The sequence below is a fragment of the Talpa europaea genome (genome assembly GCF_964194135.1).
Source record: "Talpa europaea genome assembly, chromosome: 15".
NCBI classification, from domain to species: domain Eukaryota; kingdom Metazoa; phylum Chordata; class Mammalia; order Eulipotyphla; family Talpidae; genus Talpa; species Talpa europaea.
In genome coordinates, this window is record NC_140083.1 from 28,431,301 (window position 1) to 28,443,795 (window position 12,495).

Consider the following 12,495-nt stretch of genomic DNA (forward strand, 5'->3'; position numbering starts at 1 on the left):
TGAACACTCCCCTACTCAGCACAATATCCTGTTTTTGTTTTTTTTTTTCTATTCTGAGGTAAAAGTTCAATACACTAATAAAAATCATTTCTACTGTTTCTGCATGGTAAATTTTAATTTTTTTACTAAATATTCTGCTTTGAAGCCTAAAGAAAAGCCATTATCTTCTTAAATATACAAAGGTAGTAATAGCAAAAGCCTCACAAGACATTTATTGAATGCTTATTTTGAGCTACATCTAACTCTCAAAGCCTTATATACATCATTCAATGCTACAACTTTATGATGGGCATGCTATGTTGATGATCTTATGGATAATGAAACCAAGATTTAGATATATAAGTAATTTACTAAAGTTGCTTAGCTAGTACGCACAACTAGAAGATCTCTAACTAGGTGATTTGACATCATAATCCATTCATCTAACTATACAATGTACTTCCTACCATAAAGAAAACAAGCAAAACCATTTGGATTTCAGAAACACTAGGTGGGGTGAAAGCAAACCAGCCTACACCTAATTGTTGGATACTATCTCACATACCCCCTTGCCTGATCCCTATCCTCTGTTGTAAACTCTACCCAGACGTTTCTAGTTTTTCTCTTCCTAATCCATTTTTTCATTGCTCTCTTTCTATCCAACTTTTCCTTCTGGCCTCTATAATGATGCTTGATGGGACACAAACTTCATTATAACCTCAATTACATCAGTTTGCTTACTCCAGTTTCTTTGGCTGACTAATTACTTTCCATATTCTTGGCTCAATTCAGTCCAGTTTCTCCCACTGCTGATCAGTATTTAGTTGGTGATGAGGATTACAGCAGTATCAGTAGTCATTTAGTTTCTGTCCTCCATTGGTGATTTGCACTTTGATGTTAAGAAAACTTCTCTTCTGAGATTTGTGATATCCCTTGATATAACCTTATCTTTGTTACCCATATTTACCAATCCGGTCAACTCTTACCCAACCCAAAATGTGTCTCTCCATCATTAGCTCCAACACAATCCTATGAGACTCTGGCACCTATGTGAATATGTTTCTAACCTTGCATTACTCGGGGATTTCTTGATCTCCTGTCTACAAGTCATCTACTCGTCTTCACTGAAATTATCCATATCTATGGTTAAATACTGGAAACTGCTTATTTTCCTCTCTAGTCTATCTCCAAATTTTGAACTATAATATTTCATTCTTTTATTTTTGTGATTTCAACATACTCTTGCATACCTTCAAGGATTCTGTTTCTTTTTGACCTTTTTATACCTACCTAAAACAAAACTTAACAAAAGACTCCAACAATCATACTTTAATCCTGAATAATTCCAACATTCTATCCTCTCTGACTCCCCCAGGATTCTCAATATAGTTGAAAAAGTCACTTCATTGTGTCATCTTCTGTAACTGTAAATTTACAGACTCTCAAAAATCTTTACATGTAACATACTTTGGCTCCCTTTTCCATGATGTAGTGCTTAATTATACCTAGATACAAGCTACTGGTTTTCTAGGGTCCTCTAAGTTCCTCTAAGCAGCTAGTCAAAATGTTACAGGCGCTGACAATTTTGATAAAAAGCTGCCATCCCTACTATTCACAAAGGAGATGTGATGTCTAAATATATCTGGAATAAATGATTCCGGTAACTTTTTTTTTTTTAACTCACAGATGGTATTTCCAAACATCGTCCAAGTACTTTAGAAAAAGTCATTTAATTATCCCAAGAATCCATCAAGATATATACATCATTATTATCATTTTCATAAGAGGAAATATGCTTTGAGACAATTACTTAGGTCACATAGAGAGTATAGAATCAGGATTTGAACCCAGTTCTAAATGGAAACTTTGGTCCACCACGACTCTTGCCTTGGCAATGTCAGACATACTATCCAGTGTATTTTTTCTACTGGTCACTCCAATACACAATTTGCTGCATTTCACTGCAACACAGAGTGATAGAATTTGCAGGCCTGGGGGAAATCATTCTGACATTTAAAATTTTCAGCAAAGTTTCACACTCCATATTTTGTTTCTGTGCACTCAGAAACTTATCCACTGTATTCGTTTGAGCTGCACAACCAAATCAGAAGAGCAGAGGCTAGAAGATTGTGATAGCCCCAGGGAGGCTCGTATCTATGAAAATCTGACAGGAGACTGACTTTTTGAGCTGAGCAATACTTGCTTTCTAGTCCCTCCTGTCCCTTATTATTTTGTAATACCCTGATGATTTAACTAGCATTATGGAAACCTCATCAGTTAAAGTTATAAGACCCATGGCAATTATGGGTCATTAAACCAGATGTTACAGATTAACAAAGACTTTCCCTAAAATACATTCTCATGGTTATTTAACTTTATAGGCTATTTCTGAGAAGACAGGTAGAAATTCCACATCACTACTGGGAAAAGTTTAAATATTGGGAAAAACCCTTTCCATAAATATCAGATGACATAGATAATTAATGGAAATGTCTATATTGCACATGGACTCTCAGTTTTATTTGCCTCAACATATAAACACTTCAAATATGTGCTTTCTTGAGGTAGATCTGTTTCTTTATTTTATACAAGTTTAAAGGGGAAAAAAAATCTATCAATGGTTACAGAGAATCTCAATTAGCTTTAGATGCAATTATCATTTTTTAATTCATTAACAATTTTGGTACATTTTTACTTACTTTCTGAATATATTATTTTGACATACATACGAGGCTTTTTTCATATATATCCTTCATATTCCAAACATTTACAAGACATTAATCTGATTTTCCTCACAGAAAGCACACCTTAGTTTGTGTTTGGCATTCTCTCATGAGACTATAATAGTTTTTATTTTTCATTAACTTCACTTTGCTGTATTGAGTCATTCCAATTTATTTGCTACTATGTTCCTTTGTGTCAGTTCTGATCCAACCGATGACATGCAAATTTTAACAAACTAGAAAATAGTAAATTCAAGCATGTACCAAAGAAATAGTTTTTATTATTGCTATAAAATTTTATTTTTTATAAGATTTATTTATTTATACGAACACTGGATATAGTCAGAAGCGCGGGAGGGTGAGAGAATTCACCAGAGCCAGAGCGGGGAACAGAACAGGCAAAATGACAAAATACACTGCTGAGGGGAGCAGTGGGCACAGCAGGAGAGGTCTGTCGCACCATATGGGACCCTTGCCAGTGGCTGGGGATCGAACCAGCGCTGCAGAGGCTGCGGGCAGCTTCACAGCCAGCTTTTAACCGCTGCGCCACCAAGGAAGCCCTGCTGTAAAATTTTAAATTACTTTTCCAAATTGGTACAGAATGGTTTATTTACTAACCCTGATTATCAAAGTTCAGGGTACACAAGAAATGTTTGTGGAGGTTGTTAAAAATCAAAGTATAGAGATTCCTCAAATATTTAAAAATAGAGCCATCATATGCTCTAATAATTCTACTTTTTGGTACCTTAAAATATGAAAATATTAACTTAAAAAGATATATGCACCCCTAATTACACTGTAGCACTATTCACAATAGCCAAGATATAGAAACAGCCTAGTTCCCAAATAACAGATGAATGGATAAAACAGATGTGATATATAGAGATGAAATTACTCCTTTTGCAACAATGTGGATGAACTCTGAAGAGATTATGCTAAGTGAAATAAGTCTAAAAGAAAGTTAAATACCTTATGATTTCACTCTTATGTGGAATACAAAGAAATGAAGTAAATAAAAACAAAGACCATTAGATTCTGACAACAGAACAGTATTGACCAGAGAAGAAAAGAGTAGGGTGTGGAAGGAAGGAGTTGAGGAGTCTATTGAATTGTGGTGGAGGTAAGTTTACTGGCTGACATGGGGAGTGGTAGATACATTTGTTGAAGTGTAATGTCACATCTGAAACTTACATGGTGTTGTAAACCAGTGCAATCTTTAAAAAAGATAAGAATATAAGTACTGAGACTTACAGAAACTATTTATGTTTAGAAATATACGTAGGTCGTTTTTGTGGCACATGCAATCTGAGATCCAGTACACTGTCAGATTTTAAAAATTAACTTTCTTCTCAACGACTCTTGAGCTTACTTGTCATTTTCATTATAGTTTTCGGCAAATGCGTGAGAACATTAAATTCTATGACAACTCTTAGAAAACTTTTGCCCAATAACAAAACTTTTAATGTGAGCTTGTCTGGACCATTGCAATGGTTAGTCAACTGACAGTAACACATAGAAGAAAAGTGACTGACAAAATTAATAGGGAACGTTTTATTAAAATTATTACTCTATTGCCTAATTGATGACAACATATAATTTTCTTCTTTGTAGCCCTCACTATAATTTGTTTCATTTCCACTAAGAGGAAAGTTATATTTCTGTGATCACTGTAGCAACATCAAAAGATGTTGCTTTCATGTGTTAAGAATTTTAGAATGCCAACCAAAAGGTACATGCTTAAAAACAAAAAGAAAGCAAAAGGTTAATTTCAATTATGATCCCTTCATTACTTGTGAACACTTGACTGATCCTACTCAGATCATACAGAGTATGCAAAATACACTCCTCCTCCTACACATGCCAAACCATGAAGGAGGTAGCCTGCTCTTTAAATGTTCCAGTCCTTAAAATAGATATTTCTGAAGATCAGCCTCAAAACTCAGAATTCACAGTCCCAATGTTTTTGCATATGAAAAAAGAAAATTAATTTTCAATCTATTTATTTTTCCTTGAGTTCTTAGCATTTCCCTTGGCAATGGTATGATGTCATGCATTGGTTTCTTTATCCCAAAACTCTGGATTTCCTCAAGAAATACATATCCCATAAAAACAAAGTTTATTTCTGATAACAGGTTCTCAAGGAGAGGAATACATCTTTTAATTCTCAATCTGGCCTTAGCATTCTCCAATTTAAAACTAAGTACGATCTCTGTAGGATAAAATTAAAGTTACATATTATGTTTTAACCCTCTCCACAGTCTTGCTTCTTCCTCCTTCTCCAGCTTCAGCCCTTATCCTTCCTGCCTTCCTGGAGAATATGACCACACTAAATTGCTCCCTGAATATTGTTTTGTTTCTCTTTTCATTGCTCATATTATCTTTCTAGTGTATCTTCTTACTTCTTATATGGAGTCGTAGGGTGTAATAGTAAGTGAAATAAGCCAGAAGGGGAAAGATAATGAACAGTGTCACTTATATGTGGAATAGAGAGAAACTAAATTAAGGGTCAGGTAAAGACAAGCTAAAAATCAAACCCTTGAAAGATGACTATAGAACTGAAGCATCTAGAAAGGAAGGGGATGGAGCAGGGTAAGAATAAAGATGGAAGGGAATACAATGGACCATGATGGTGGATATTTGATGATTTGTTTGTGGGTGCACTGAGGTGGCTACACCTGAGGGGGAGCACCTATACTTACAAAATACCAACAATAAAGTAAGCCAACATTATAGCAATACTAATTTGAAAATAAAAATTCGAAAAACTGCTATGAACATCTTCACGTAGGTTTGCATGTACATAGACATTTTCAAATCAACTGAGAGAATACCTAGAAGTAGGTAATGGTGGTTCATTATTAGTCACCATGTTCTGCATTGTAAGAAATTGCTAGTTTTCCAAAGTAAGTGTACTACTGCATTCTTGCACAAGCAATGATTTAGAGTTCTTGTTACTTCACATCCTTATCAACAACCGGTATTGTCAGTATTTTCCTATCATTTTAGCCAATCTAACAGATGAAATATCTTAACCCTGTTATTTTAATATTTATCATATTAAATATCTTTTTGAATATGATATTTAGCCTATGATATTGAATATCTTTTCATAGGCTTATTTGCCATATTTATATTTCCTGTGGTGCAGTACCTATTAAAATATTTTCCTATTTTTAAAGTAGGTGGTTTGTTTACTTATTGAATTTAAAGCTTATTTATATCATTGAATTTAAAGCTTATTTGTACAAGTCTAATATCAGATATGCATTCGCAAATATTTTCTCCCCGTATAAGCCTTGCTTCTTTATTCTCTTAGCAGTGTTTATCAGTTTACTATAGCTTCTCTACAAATTACCAAAAATACTTTAAATAACAGAAATTTATCCTCTCTCAATTCTGTAAGTTTGAAGCCTGAAATCAGTTTAACTGATTAAAACCAAGATCTTAGCAGGGAAACTATTCTTCAGATGCTCTAAGGTAAATCTGTTGCTAGCCATTTCTGGTTTCTAGAGACTGCTAGAATTCCTCAGCTTGTAGCCACTAGTCCTTACATCTGGGATGAGATGGTATTCTCTCCTGTCAATATCAACTTCTTTCTGTATCTTTTTCATAGAGACACGTTGTTGCATTTTGAGCCTACCAAATAATCCATAATTCCTATAACAAGGATATCTGTGAATATCCTTTTTCTATCAACATATTTACAGATTGAAGGGATTAGGACCTTATATCTTTGGGGAATCACTACCTTGCCTTCTACAAATGTCTTGCAAAACAAAAAAATTTAAATCAGCCCATTTTTCCCATCAACAAGTCAATACTAAATGCAAGATCACATAGCATATAGATGACATTTTTTTCCTAGATATTTTATAGTTTAGCAGTGTTTAGGCATACCATCTATATTCAATCAAGTGGTTGAAATATCTGTCTTACTTTCCTTTATCTGCTGTCACTGAATCTCACCTGGAGGTAGAGCTTAAGACATTGTCAGGTATTTCCTGTGCATGCAAAGTTTGTAGTATGTTCACAGTACTTATATGACTTTTTTAGAATTCTAGGAATATGTTAGAGGCTTCCAAAAGATCTTATTATTCTCCACAATTTTCCTTGAAGCTTTTCAATGTGTTTATTATTTGCCCCAACTGTTTTCTATCACTACAGATAGCTATGAAGTTAAAACCTTATAACTATCCTCAAGCTCCTCTGGAGATAAAGGTTTTTGGCCCTTGGGGATATTCTTTGTCAAATCAAACACAAATTTTCATGCAAATAGGGTCTTCCATTGAACTAGCAAATTGGTTAAATAAGAGTGTGAAAGACCTCTAAATTCTGTTCCCTAAAGTGACTTCTAAGCTGTACTCCAATTTGGGTGGCTATTTTTAAAGGTTTCTGTACAGTTAGAGAGAGAAGATATTAGCTAGGCAAGTTAAAATGCCACAAAGCTCAACTGTTATTATCAAGATTTAGCTTTTTTTTTTTTTTTTGAGTAAATGCTTTCTGGGTTTAAGAGCTTGCTTAGTCCTGGCAAAGTTAATTCTAAAAAAATTTGCATTTGTGTGTGTGTGGGATGAGGGGGACAGTTGTTTTTGTTACTTTTATGGAGAGAATTTTCATAGGCTCTGCTCCAGTAGTTTCAATGATATCAAACTTTTTCAGTTTTTGCCTAAAACATTTTGTTGTTAGGTGTATATACAGGATTGCTATGTCTTCTTGGAGAATTGACCTGTTCATAATTATACAATGCCAATTTTTATCTTTAACAATTTTCTTTGTTCTGAAGTCTTTGTGAAATTAAAATAGGTGTTCCAACTAATTTTATGTTCATATGGAATTTATTTTTCTCTTTTGAGTCTTTAATAGTTAATGTGGGTTTCTGATAGGTAACATAATTGTCATTACATATAACTTTATTAGCAATAATAGTTATTACCAGTATTTTTATATTTTACGTTTTGTTCATTTGGAAAATCTTTTAATTGGTGTTTTCATATATTAAGTGATTATTGCTTTAGTTGGATTATACCTACTATGAAACTGGTTTTTTTTTTTTGGTTCCCTCTTTTCCTGCCATTTTCAAATTGAAATAACATTGCATTGTAACAAATTTTTAGGTATTTATCATCTGTTCCTTGGTTTTCAATGAGCATTTTCTATGACTCAATTTCCTCTCCTCTCTTAATTAAATATAATTCTGTAAAATACTTTTTAATGGTTGCTCCTAACAAAATAACGCGGAGATGCATTAAGATTCAGAGCTTTAGGTCCAAGCCTTACTTATCAATACAGATCACAATAAGGCCTAGGAATATGATTTTTATCAGATTGATACATTTTATATTTATATATATACATATATATACACACACACAAATTTTTAGAACCACTATTTTTAACATTCTTTCTGAGCTTTTGCTATTACCTGTAGTAAGTCAGTATCTAGCTGTACCTTTCTCCAAGGAAATTATTTTTTATATAAGTATCATTTTTGCATAACTAAGTGATAAATGTAACCCAAATTATGAGCTGCATGAATCACCAACACAACACTTATTTTTAAAAACCTTTAATGTTTTAAAGATACATCCCATGGAGCTGTTTATTTCTTTAACCAGGGCAGAGGTGTGAAAGCTTTCTTCACAGTTCTTCTAATTATACAGTCACACTATCAACCATGTAGAATGAATCAATACTGTAGAGCTGCTGCAGTACACTGCTTTTGGGAGAAATGCATTATGAAGCTAGGCCATGTTGTCAATCTTAAAACAAAATTGAGCCTAGATTGAAATGAAACAGAGCATCTCAAAATCAAATATAGAAGATATCCCACTGTTTTTTCCTTCTGCTATCATTTTTAAAGATTTATTTATTTATTTATACAAGCACTGGGTACAGTCAGAAGCGCGGGAGGGTGAGAGAATTCACCAGAGCGGGGAGCAGAGCAGGCAGAAGGACCGAAGTACACTGCTGAGGGGAGCAGCGGGCGGCAGGAGAGGTCTGCACACCATGTGGGACCCTCCTCTGGTGGCCGGGGAGCAGCCGGGGATAGAATCGGCACTGCAGAGGCTGCGGGCAGCTTCGCAACCCAGCACTCAACCACTGGGCCACCAAGGAGGCCCATTTCTGCTATCTTGAGAGAGGGAGATAAAAGAGTTTAAATGGTAACACCCAGCATACTTTCAATATTCAAGTATACTTTCCTTACATCTTAGTGCAAAGTTAACACCCAATGTTCTTATCCCATTACAATATATCTTAAAAAATGGATCCTTGGAGTTTTACATCATTTTTCATTGCAGTTTTGGATATGAATGTAGGTAAATATGAATGTAGGTAAAAAGTGGGTCAAAGTGTCCTCTTAATATTACCTCATCTTTCATTTTCCAATCCCCACTTACTTTTCCCTGTGATCAATCAAGGACTGTGTGGAAGTAGTGTAAGTGTCAATGAAAGTCATAACGAAAATTGTTCAAAGAGACACAGTATAGATAGAACTTTGTTGACAAATAACATTTATGAATTGATATAGTTTATTTCATGGATAGAGAAACTGGGTTATATGGAAATGGAAAAACTCTGAATGGAAAAGTTCTATTGAACTAGACATGATTTCATTTGTAATTGATCTACAACTGGCCTTTAAAAGGCAAGAAAGAGTCCCACATTTACTGGTTAGAATTTCAAGATAAAGAACTTTCTATGATAAAAGATTAAATGGCACAGAAGAGCCCTATTAGAAAATTTCATGTTTCTCTGGTATCTAACACTTGTTTTCAATGTGCTATGAATGGAATTTTGGATATATGAGAAAAGTAAACTGTCCTTATGAAGTAACGCAAAATGCTATGTGAACATGTGGTATACAATTTTGCCAAAAGAGTAGGGATATATTAGGCAGGCAAGATGGCATATATGTTGGATTTTATATTTATTAGATACTTACTATGTATCAGACTCATTGCCGGTGCTTTATACCAATGTTTAATTGTACTGCTATGCCATTCTGTTGAAGTAATTATTATCATGAAAAATTATACAAGGATGAATCTATGAATCACAAAGTCAGTAATTAGCATGGAGATGATAGGACATATCTGCCTAAATCTTAAGTGCACCATAAGGTTTATCAATTTGCACTCACTCTACTCTCCATGGTGTCTAGACTTTTGTGTGTCCAAGGCTCAATAATTCCCACAACCAACTTGCTAATTTTATGTTTTATTTTCTTTTTTCTCATTTCAGTATTTAGTAATTTTGTTGTATACAAAACTCCTAATTTTAACAAAAACAGTATTATTCCATTTGATTTACAAATCACACTGACTAGAACAACAAAGTTGGTAATTAATAGCAATAGAGAGACCTGAAATATTGTTGTGTTTGTAAAAATGGTAAAAATGTTAACAGATCCTTAAAATCTCCATCACACCTAATTAAATGCTTGGACAATCTTGTTGGTCTAGCGGATATAATGAGCCTATAACTATGCATAGGTAAAATGTGTCTATGATGCTGCAAACATAAGCCAGATAGCCTTAACTGACCAAACATCCAGACTAGTGGCAAGACTCCTCCTAGATCTTCCCCTAATGTGTTGACTCAGCAACTGGAAAAATTAAGTTTTGTATCTATAAAAGCCTGCAAAGACCAAACAAGTAATCAAATCAAGTGTCACCACGGTGTCACCACAGCAAAAGTAAAAATAGTTCAACTCTTCAAGCTAAAAGCTATTTTTTTAAACATGAAAATTTAAGGTAAACAAATGGATAGATAAAAAAATATATAACACATCACAATTTGTGATCTCAAGGGAATATGACACCATAGGGAGAGTATAACTCTCCAGACTCCAATCACCAAAACATGGAATATTACATGTATCTATAAGACAGAGCTCAATATTGTTGCAATAAACTCGGAGAGATAGAAGAAAACTCAGAAAGACACATTAAAATGACACCAGAGATCTCAGAAAAGCTAAAAAAGAGATACACAAAAATTCAAAATAAATTATCTCAGAATTAAAACTGACAAGAAGGTAAAAAGAGAAGAGATTCATAATATAAGGAGCTCAAACAGTGAGATCAAGAACTGAAAAAGAAAGCTATGAAAGCAGTATGGACAAATGGAGGATAGAAAAAGTAACCTTAAAAATAGTGACGCACAAAAGACCCAGGTGGAAGAGGAGAAATATGATGTTAAAAAAAATGGGGTCTCCCTGGTGGTGCAGCAGTTGAGCGCTGGGTTGCGAAGCTGCCAGCAGCCTCTGTAGCGCCAGTTTGATCCCTTGCCACAGGGCGGGTCCCACATGGCATGCAGACCTCTCCTGCCACCCGCTCCTCCCCTCAGCAGTGTACTTAGTCAGTCTGCCTGTTCTGTTTCCCGCTCTGTCTCTGGTGAATTCTCTCACCCTCCTGCGTTTCTGACTGTACCCAGTGCTTGTATAAATAAATAAATAAATAAATAAATAAATAAATAAATCTTTAAAAAAAAATGAAGACAAATTTTTAGAATAGACTACAATAAGAAAGCAGTGTGAGATAATGGGCATATCAAAAGGGGGAGATAGAAGAGTGGGACAGAAAGCTATTAAAAGTAAAAACAGAAGAATATTCCCCTACATGGGAAAGTACTAAAAATATAAGTTCAGGAAACTAAAAAAGCACCTAGTTATAAAAGTGCAATCAGATCTCTACCAAATCATAAACTAGCAAAACTACTAAGAGTTTAAGACAAAGAGACAATATTGAAGGTGCAAAGGAAAAGAAAAAAAAAAAAAAGCAAGAAGCAAGTCACTTATAAAGGTACTCCCATCAAATATTCTTCAAATTTCACAGCATATACTCTACAGAGAGAAAATGGAATGACAAATTCAAAATACTCAGATAAGAACTACCATTCAAGAACACTATATCCAGATAGTCTATTGAGGCAGACATAAAGGCCATCCCAGACAAACATCAAAGCAGTTTCCAACTCTAGACCTCCCACACAAGAAATGTTGAGAGGAGATAATGGTACCCCACCACACGCATACACATAATACCAACACACACACATACCCCAACAAGGAAATAAATAAAATGAAAAATCTAAACAAAATGGCAGTAGAAAACATTAATACATCAATTATCAACCATAATGAAAACAGACTAAATTTATCAATCAAGAGGTACAACATAGCTAAATTGATCAGAAATGAAACTCAGCTGAGCTCCAGACATGAAACTGAGTTTCAGTGTCTAAAGAAACTATCCTGGCAGAAAAACTCATAAAACATCAATGCAATTAGCTTAATTCATTCAATATTATTTTCCTATACACATCTGGACCAACAAAGATAATGTGTAAAAGAAAGGCTTAAAAAAAGCAGGGCAGACTTTCAATAGTGTATTATGATAAACTTATAATAAATCCATTTTATACTTACTTCACTATTTTATTGCTTCCTCTCTATGACAAAGAGAACTAACTCAACTGGAACATTTATTGAATTAAGTTATTCTACTTTTAAAGGTTAGTAGGAAATTTCTATGCTGACTTTATACTTAATACTCAAAATAATGAGAATTCCTCTCAAGCGTATAAAGAATGTTTGTCTATAAAGAGGTAAATATATTAAATTAAGTTTAGGGGACTCAACTGACAAAGGGGTCATGAAAATTTCCTATATTTTGATAATTAAAAGTGTCCTTAAAATACTTGACATTATTTACATTAGTAGGAAAAAAGGACATATTTTTACATGAAATGAAAAAAAATAATCATTGACAAAGGAGCAACATTTGAGGTT